Source organism: Botryllus schlosseri, chromosome 12 (assembly GCF_051294905.1).
Source record: "Botryllus schlosseri isolate E-star chromosome 12, Bs_hap1, whole genome shotgun sequence".
NCBI lineage: Eukaryota > Metazoa > Chordata > Ascidiacea > Stolidobranchia > Styelidae > Botryllus > Botryllus schlosseri.
In genome coordinates, this window is record NC_137247.1 from 15558025 (window position 1) to 15568967 (window position 10943).

A 10943-nucleotide genomic window follows, 5' to 3' on the forward strand; every position below is an offset into this window, starting at 1 on the left:
TTGTGGATATCAGGAAATATTTTACAAATGTAATTGTCTCCAGTAACCAAGACTAAAGATGAAACAACAATTTCCTTTGTTGAACAATAACCGGTACAATACTTTATCGTCGTAATCTGCGGTGGGAATTGAAACACGTTCACACATTATCCGCCGTCAAGATATAACACTAGACGAATTGTCATACCGCCGCCTGATTAATGCTTAATCCGTTCGAACCATTTCACGCACTTTGATCATTACAAAAGCAAATTGTGACATGTTTGTTAGATGCATCCAATTCAACTAGAAGTGTCTAGTGCCCAACACTCGAAATATCGAAAAAGTACTTGCTGCACTGTTATTTGCTAAACGTGTTTTGCATTGTTGTTCATTTCTAGTATTGATTGAAATCGTTCTTGAACCCTCAAATAATAATTCCCGACATGAAACCAGGCCGCTGAAAGTCGTTACCATCACGAAGAAACAATGTGTACGATGTTTGTCAAATGTGTCCTACCCGGTCAACAGAAAACAATTTTCACTCACTCGAAATGAAACCAATGTGATGGTCTCCACTCGATATTTTGTTTGTGTCAAATACTTTGCAATGAACACATTTGCGTGGTTGAGCTTTACATCATCAAGCTGTTATTTGTAAATCAAGATTTCGGTAAACTTGTAAATGTGTCGTTTAACTAATCGACATTTAGTGATTGGGGAACATACCAAACGATACACATCCCTCTCCGAAATACTGCATTGATCTTAATTTTATCATCGTGATAATCGAAGTACCTTTCTTTCGAATTCGTGACAACCGACTATGACACGATAAATTTTTGAAAAGTTTACTTAGAAGGTTTGTTGCATATCGCGAAAAATAATATACCACTCATATTGATACTGACTCTCACCGAACGCGATTGTGATCAATGTATACTTTATGTGTTCCGGATTCATTTCAATATGGTTAAACATTCAACCTCGTCAGATACGAATTGTCACAAACTCAACTAATGTCATAACAAATAGTTATTTACAACAACCAAGACACAGAAAATTTTTGGTGGTCGTTTCGATTTTATTACTAGAGGTACTCATCACTTCGCTTAATACAATCTGGATTTAAACTCCATCGAGCCTTTGGTGCCTATCGTTTTGCCCGATACGAATTATGTTATTGTAAACAATTTTCACTATCTTGGGTTATGAACTCAGTGTGTTAGCGGTCATTCAATATTTTGTTGTATCAACTAGTTACTTTGTAAGATACGAATGATCATCCACACAACTCTTACAAAAGTACAAAGGATATTTACTTCACACAAAGTAATCGGCTTTACTCGATAGCGCCACACTACGAAACTAAATGGTTGGTTGAACTCTACAAACTGTTTTGATGTCGCAAGAACTTTTTCATACGAATGGTTACGTATCTAAATATTCAAATAATTCAAAACGCAACTATAGTACTTACAGAAATATCATATAGTTGTTGTAACAAAGTTGTATGAATATACTATTGAATTGCATGCTAAAGTTTTGTACCTTCAAGAAGCTCTTCAAAGTTGTATGTGTACAATGTTTATCGTGAGTCCTACACATTCATGATATCCGTCCGAGTTTGACTTTTAGAAAATATTATGTCGACATACTGATATCTTTCAAAAACCAAACCGTGGTCACTGCTTGGGAGACCTATCAATGTCACGACAGTAATCTAGTTACTTCCACCAAAGAGTATGTATTCGACTTACGTTCCACAAATCTAACGCACAAAACAATTTACTTTACTAACGAGAAGCGCCGAGTCTCACATCAAAACAACTGTGGAACTATATTAAAAACGTCGCTAACCTTTGTGCACCAACGATACATCGTACAAGTAACAAGTCTCGAGAATCCGGTTATTCAAAAAACGTGAAAGTATTTCTACGCCAAGTCGTTATGTTGACGAAAGCGTATATTGTAATATCATGATCGATTTGCATTCGTTGGTTACAAAATGTCACTACTCTAAATAATTATTTTTCACTCAAACGCATACTTGTCACCATTCGTTTTCATCAAGCACGAGTTCAAGAAACCTGCTACGACATGAATTGCTATTTTTATGTTGTGTAAATAGGTAATAATTAATTTAAGTAACACTATATCGATATTAGTGAGTTGTGCGAATAGATTTACACGTGGTCTTGTGGTTTTAACCGAAGTACACACCGCGGTCTAATGTAGAGTCATCTCTATTGTACAGCAACTCGGTGATCGAAATACATTAAAATTTAAACAACGATCTTGTTTCGTCACGCGAAAAATATGTTCACTGTCGCGATAATCCTTTTCACACTCGTAATAGTATACCAACGTCAAGCGACAACGTTTAACAAAACCAACGACACTAAACATACGATACCTACCCAAGTAAAATTTCCATTTTCACCTGGAGGTCGGCCGTTACCTGAGTAAAAATACCATTATTCTTAGGCGATTTATCGCTTAATCAGAGTAACAAAACATTTTCACTTGGGGGTCTATCGTTTCCAAGAGTAACAAGCCCCCTTTCCTTTGGAAATCGATTTTTCCCTGGGTAACAAACCTTTTTCACTTGCAAATATATTTTTCCCCGGGTAACAAACCTTTTTCGCTTGGAAATATATTTTTTCCTTGAGCAACAAACCATTTTCACTTGGAAATATATTTTTTCCCCGAACAACAAACCATTTTCACTTGGAAATATATTTTTTTCCTGAGCAACAAACCATTTTCACTCGGCGGGTCGTCGTTTACCTGAGTAAAAACATTACTTTCCTTTGGAGATCTATCGTTTACCCAGAGGAACAATACATTTTCATTTTGGGTTCTATCCTTTCCTAGAGTAACAAAACCCTTTTCGTTTGCAAATTTATTTTTTTCCTACAACAACAAACCATTTTCACTTCGAAAAATACTTTTACCTAAAGTAACTATCCATTTTCTTTTGGAAATATATTTTCTCCCTGGGTAACAAACCTTTTTCGTTTGGAAAACTATCATTTACCTGAGTACCAATACCGTTTTCACTTGGAGATTTATCTTTTCCCTGGGTAACAATACCATTTTCGTTTTGAAAACTGACCACCACAACGGCCAATTTGATATTTTTGTATATTGTTACAACAGACAGTGACAAAATATACACCAACAACGACTCCGATACATTTGTGTAATCGCATACTCACTTGTTCTGGTGCATCCCATCACAATCGACGGTTAGCCACACACACACACAATAACAATGCGCTATTTCGATATGACTGCGATGTCCGAGTTCGTGCTTTAGATTTTCCAGAATCAATCCGTCTAAAGTTGTAATCCCCCGACTTTGTTAACTGGTTGATACACGGATAACAATCTTCGGAAAATGTAGGAATGCATGCTACCCATCGTGCTAACGATTCCAGGTTACTTGTAAATAATTTTCTTGCTCACCCTATACAGATTATACGTACAGGGATATGTAGCGGTAATCGGTTTGGTCAATACATATCACCCCGTTCAGTATGGAATTACAAACCCAATACAGGTCAGTTCATAACCGGATCCGGATATTCAATGCAAAGCGATAAAGCAGAATCAATGACCAAATGTAATTAAACATGTAGATTCACAACCCTTGATTTTTTTTTCGTGAAAAATGACAATGCATATCGAATATATTTTACGATTGTTCAACCCTACCAAGTATTCACGTAAATGTGGTTTATGACATTACATACAATGTGTCGGTGTACAAATGTTGGGTGTTTATGCACACATCAGTATGACCCATAGACAACATAATCATACCCTCCAGGACTTCGTTATTGCATCGCGAGGTCAATAAAATCAATTTTGTATATTCAATCGGTGGCATAGACGACAGAAGGCTTGGAGATCCAATGTAAAATTCAGACAAACAAACGGGTATATTTGTCCATCTTGGTTATTCACTCAACTACCATTGATGCTCTCGATACAGCGAACGGTACAGTATGCAACGCATATCATTAGAGTGATATATCCACAGGTAAATATGGGGCCTGGCCACAATAATTGTACGACGCCGACAAATCGATGCACGCAAGGTGTGGTTGATAATAATTGTTTCATGTGTCAAAGAGACATCAATCTCTCGTAAAGGTCAGCAGAGTCCGCAGAAACACACCTTGGATTACATTATCAAATCGATTTCAAACTTAAACCGAATCACTGGAGTTGAGAGTAGTGATATCCGATTTTTCGAATATTCATATCGACTTAGTGAACAATCGGCAACGACACTTATCATAAACATTATGAATATTAGTAATTCGAGTCGTGTCTATCTTGTGATGTTACAAGTTTCTAAAACGATCGAGTGAATCAGTGAACGGATAGTAATCTCGGTTAAATCTCGATACAATTATTGTGGCCAGGCCCCATATTTACCTGTGGATATATCACTCTAATGATATGCGTTGCATACTGTGCCGTTCGCTGTATCGAGAGCATCAATGGTAGTTGAGTGAATAACCAAGATGGACAAATATACCCGTTTGTTTGTCTGAATTTTACATTGGATCTCCAAGCCTTCTGTCGTCTATGCCACCGATTGAATATACAAAATTGATTTTATTGACCTCGCGATGCAATAACGAAGTCCTGGAGGGTATGATTATGTTGTCTATGGGTCATACTGATGTGTGCATAAACACCCAACATTTGTACACCGACACATTGTATGTAATGTCATAAACCACATTTACGTGAATACTTGGTAGGGTTGAACAATCGTAAAATATATTCGATATGTATTGTCATTTTTCACGAAAAAAAATCAAGGGTTGTGAATCTACATGTTTAATTACATTTGGTCATTGATTCTGCTTTATCGCTTTGCATTGAATATCCGGATCCGGTTATGAACTGACCTGTATTGGGTTTGTAATTCCATACTGAACGGGGTGATATGTATTGACCAAACCGATTACCGCTACATATCCCTGTACGTATAATCTGTATAGGGTGAGCAAGAAAATTATTTACAAGTAACCTGGAATCGTTAGCACGATGGGTAGCATGCATTCCTAAATTTTCCGAAGATTGTTATCCGTGTATCAACCAGTTAACAAAGTCGGGGGATTACTACTTTAGACGGATTGATTCTGGAAAATCTAAAGCACGAACTCGGACATCGCAGTCATATCGAAATAGCGCATTGTTATTGTGTGTGTGTGTGGCTAACCGTCGATTGTGATGGGATGCACCAGAACAAGTGAGTATGCGATTACACAAATGTATCGGAGTCGTTGTTGGTGTATATTTTGTCACTGTCTGTTGTAACAATATACAAAAATATCAAATTGGCCGGTGTGGTGGTCAGTTTTCAAAACGAAAATGGTATTGTTACCCAGGGAAAAGATAGATCTCCAAGTGAAAACGGTATTGGTACTCAGGTAAATGATTGTTTTCCAAACGAAAAAGGTTTGTTACCCAGGGAGAAAATATATTTCCAAAAGAAAATGGATAGTTACTTTAGGTAAAAGTATTTTTCCAAGTGAAAATGGTTTGTTGTTGTAGGAAAAAAATAAATTTGCAAACGAAAAGGGTTTTGTTACTCTAGGAAAGGATAGAACCCAAAGTGAAAATGTATTGTTACTCTGGGTAAACGATAGATCTCCAAAGGAAAGTAATGTTTTTACTCAGGTAAACGACGACCCGCCGAGTGAAAATGGTTTGTTGCTCAGGGAAAAAATATATTTCCAAGTGAAAATGGTTTGTTGTTCAGGGAAAAAATATATTTCCAAGTGAAAATGGTTTGTTGCTCAAGGAAAAAATATATTTCCAAGCGAAAAAGGTTTGTTACCCGGGGAAAAAGATATTTGCAAGTGAAAAAGGTTTGTTACCCAGGGAAAAATCGATTTCCAAAGGAAAGGGGGCTTGTTACTCTTGGAAACGATAGACCCCCAAGTGAAAATGTTTTGTTACTCTGATTAAACGATAAATCGCCTAAGAATAATGGTATTTTTACTCAGGTAACGGCCGACCTCCAGGTGAAAATGGAAATTTTACTTGGGTAGGTATCGTATGTTTAGTGTCGTTGGTTTTGTTAAACGTTGTCGCTTGACGTTGGTATACTATTACGAGTGTGAAAAGGATTATCGCGACAGTGAACATATTTTTCGCGTGACGAAACAAGATCGTTGTTTAAATTTTAATGTATTTCGATCACCGAGTTGCTGTACAATAGAGATGACTCTACATTAGACCGCGGTGTGTACTTCGGTTAAAACCACAAGACCACGTGTAAATCTATTCGCACAACTCACTAATATCGATATAGTGTTACTTAAATTAATTATTACCTATTTACACAACATAAAAATAGCAATTCATGTCGTAGCAGGTTTCTTGAACTCGTGCTTGATGAAAACGAATGGTGACAAGTATGCGTTTGAGTGAAAAATAATTATTTAGAGTAGTGACATTTTGTAACCAACGAATGCAAATCGATCATGATATTACAATATACGCTTTCGTCAACATAACGACTTGGCGTAGAAATACTTTCACGTTTTTTGAATAACCGGATTCTCGAGACTTGTTACTTGTACGATGTATCGTTGGTGCACAAAGGTTAGCGACGTTTTTAATATAGTTCCACAGTTGTTTTGATGTGAGACTCGGCGCTTCTCGTTAGTAAAGTAAATTGTTTTGTGCGTTAGATTTGTGGAACGTAAGTCGAATACATACTCTTTGGTGGAAGTAACTAGATTACTGTCGTGACATTGATAGGTCTCCCAAGCAGTGACCACGGTTTGGTTTTTGAAAGATATCAGTATGTCGACATAATATTTTCTAGAAGTCAAACTCGGACGGATATCATGAATGTGTAGGACTCACGATAAACATTGTACACATACAACTTTGAAGAGCTTCTTGAAGGTACAAAACTTTAGCATGCAATTCAATAGTATATTCATACAACTTTGTTACAACAACTATATGATATTTCTGTAAGTACTATAGTTGCGTTTTGAATTATTTGAATATTTAGATACGTAACCATTCGTATGAAAAAGTTCTTGCGACATCAAAACAGTTTGTAGAGTTCAACCAACCATTTAGTTTCGTAGTGTGGCGCTATCGAGTAAAGCCGATTACTTTGTGTGAAGTAAATATCCTTTGTACTTTTGTAAGAGTTGTGTGGATGATCATTCGTATCTTACAAAGTAACTAGTTGATACAACAAAATATTGAATGACCGCTAACACACTGAGTTCATAACCCAAGATAGTGAAAATTGTTTACAATAACATAATTCGTATCGGGCAAAACGATAGGCACCAAAGGCTCGATGGAGTTTAAATCCAGATTGTATTAAGCGAAGTGATGAGTACCTCTAGTAATAAAATCGAAACGACCACCAAAAATTTTCTGTGTCTTGGTTGTTGTAAATAACTATTTGTTATGACATTAGTTGAGTTTGTGACAATTCGTATCTGACGAGGTTGAATGTTTAACCATATTGAAATGAATCCGGAACACATAAAGTATACATTGATCACAATCGCGTTCGGTGAGAGTCAGTATCAATATGAGTGGTATATTATTTTTCGCGATATGCAACAAACCTTCTAAGTAAACTTTTCAAAAATTTATCGTGTCATAGTCGGTTGTCACGAATTCGAAAGAAAGGTACTTCGATTATCACGATGATAAAATTAAGATCAATGCAGTATTTCGGAGAGGGATGTGTATCGTTTGGTATGTTCCCCAATCACTAAATGTCGATTAGTTAAACGACACATTTACAAGTTTACCGAAATCTTGATTTACAAATAACAGCTTGATGATGTAAAGCTCAACCACGCAAATGTGTTCATTGCAAAGTATTTGACACAAACAAAATATCGAGTGGAGACCATCACATTGGTTTCATTTCGAGTGAGTGAAAATTGTTTTCTGTTGACCGGGTAGGACACATTTGACAAACATCGTACACATTGTTTCTTCGTGATGGTAACGACTTTCAGCGGCCTGGTTTCATGTCGGGAATTATTATTTGAGGGTTCAAGAACGATTTCAATCAATACTTGAAATGAACAACAATGCAAAACACGTTTAGCAAATAACAGTGCAGCAAGTACTTTTTCGATATTTCGAGTGTTGGGCACTAGACACTTCTAGTTGAATTGGATGCATCTAACAAACATGTCACAATTTGCTTTTGTAATGATCAAAGTGCGTGAAATGGTTCGAACGGATTAAGCATTAATCAGGCGGCGGTATGACAATTCGTCTAGTGTGATATCTTGACGGCGGATAATGTGTGAACGTGTTTCAATTCCCACCGCAGATTACGACGATAAAGTATTGTACCGGTTATTGTTCAACAAAGGAAATTGTTGTTTCATCTTTAGTCTTGGTTACTGGAGACAATTACATTTGTAAAATATTTCCTGATATCCACAATACGCTGTGTGGTTTTTACGAACACGGCTTAATCTTCCCAATCAAAACATTTCAGATATGTTAATCTAGTTTCACAAATCGATATGTTAATAACAATGTTTCTGAAAAGTTTGTTGGTGTCGTGATAACCTTCTACACAACCCTGATCTAATAATGTCATAATTTAATAACCAAGTCATGATCGACTATTACAAAATCTCATATGTCAAAATCAATGTGTCAATTCGTGAAAATTTTCAATATAACACCCGCGTTTGATCGTAAGAATTCTCAACTACGTGTTCGGACATTCAAATTTCGTATACTCAAATGTAATATGTTAATCTCAAACCACACACCGAGTAGTATTTACTTTGGTTTATAAAATTTACCGAGTAGTAATTACTTTATCTTACAGCATAGTAACGACTTTTACAGTTGAACAAAGATGATTTGGTGGTATATGACTACAACCGAACTTGTTATGGATTTTAGATTGTAGCGATTGTATGTACTCGCGTAATCTTGTCTTCTTCTTTCTGTATAGTTGGTTGGCCGAGTTACAAACGGATTTACTTGACAAGGTTTTCATGATTAACTCTTTTGAGTATGGTAAGATGTTAAAATTTCGAGGTGTAATACTATTTCCGTTAACTCAATTGTGACAAAAAAAATACCCAGATAAGTTGCTCAAGGCTTCTTTTGTTTCAAATCAACATGTGAATAATCAGTTATTGTGACAAGTTGAAATGTCGTACCGAAGTTGTGAGTGGGAACAGTACGCGATTGTGTAAGTGTGAGGACAGCGAGATGGTGATCGTGTGAATAAATTAATCTGAAACGTAGTGGAGTGAAAGTTTACCCAACCTGTCTGGCAATCCTACTTCAAATCGCGATATGACAAAGTACGTTGAAATATTCCGATTCAACTCACCGCATTGCAACTCGATCGTGTTATGTGTAAGCGGTTGCCCGAGTGTGAAATATTTACAACAGGTGCGATTTCATTGATTGACTTGGGAAGGAAATTGTTGTTTCATCTTTAGTCTTGGTTACTGGAGACAATTACATTTGTAAAATATTTCCTGATATCCACAATACGCTGTGTGGTTTTTACGAACACGGCTTAATCTTCCCAATCAAAACATTTCAGATATGTTAATCTAGTTTCACAAATCGATATGTTAATAACAATGTTTCTGAAAAGTTTGTTGGTGTCGTGATAACCTTCTACACAACCCTGATCTAATAATGTCATAATTTAATAACCAAGTCATGATCGACTATTACAAAATCTCATATGTCAAAATCAATGTGTCAATTCGTGAAAATTTTCAATATAACACCCGCGTTTGATCGTAAGAATTCTCAACTACGTGTTCGGACATTCAAATTTCGTATACTCAAATGTAATATGTTAATCTCAAACCACACACCGAGTAGTATTTACTTTGGTTTATAAAATTTACCGAGTAGTAATTACTTTATCTTACAGCATAGTAACGACTTTTACAGTTGAACAAAGATGATTTGGTGGTATATGACTACAACCGAACTTGTTATGGATTTTAGATTGTAGCGATTGTATGTACTCGCGTAATCTTGTCTTCTTCTTTCTGTATAGTTGGTTGGCCGAGTTACAAACGGATTTACTTGACAAGGTTTTCATGATTAACTCTTTTGAGTATGGTAAGATGTTAAAATTTCGAGGTGTAATACTATTTCCGTTAACTCAATTGTGACAAAAAAAATACCCAGATAAGTTGCTCAAGGCTTCTTTTGTTTCAAATCAACATGTGAATAATCAGTTATTGTGACAAGTTGAAATGTCGTACCGAAGTTGTGAGTGGGAACAGTACGCGATTGTGTAAGTGTGAGGACAGCGAGATGGTGATCGTGTGAATAAATTAATCTGAAACGTAGTGGAGTGAAAGTTTACCCAACCTGTCTGGCAATCCTACTTCAAATCGCGATATGACAAAGTACGTTGAAATATTCCGATTCAACTCACCGCATTGCAACTCGATCGTGTTATGTGTAAGCGGTTGCCCGAGTGTGAAATATTTACAACAGGTGCGATTTCATTGATTGACTTGATTGTGTGTAGTAACACATTAAAATATCGCGATAGTAATTACTGAAACTCTATTTGACAAACGGAAAACTGTGAATAGAGTTGTAAGGTTTCATTACTTGTTTCAAATCAATATGCGTATAATCTCTAACTATGACTGGGTTGAAAGTTGGTAGTCATGTTTTTCAAACCTATTTCAATTCACACAATGTCAAGTCCAAATATTTCATTCTGGATTATTTGGATTTACCTTTAGTACATCTCGCGAGTGGATTTCCGACGCCGTACTATAACATTCTTAATAATACGGGTTCGAGGATTTTCATGATAGAGTTGACAAGTGATAAGATGTGTGTTTTTGTTAAGGGATTGATTTCAAGTTGATAAAGACAATAACTGTATAATGCACATACTTGTGATTCTTGATTCTTGTAGA

The 10943-nt window shown here is 36.2% G+C and overlaps 1 protein-coding gene across 2 annotated transcripts in view; it reads left to right on the forward strand.

Moving 5' to 3' along the window:
- LOC145451719 (uncharacterized) overlaps positions 1 to 10943 on the forward strand; it is a 190919-nt gene that overhangs the window by 118996 nt on the left and 60980 nt on the right. The gene's annotated exons all lie outside the window — the stretch shown is intronic.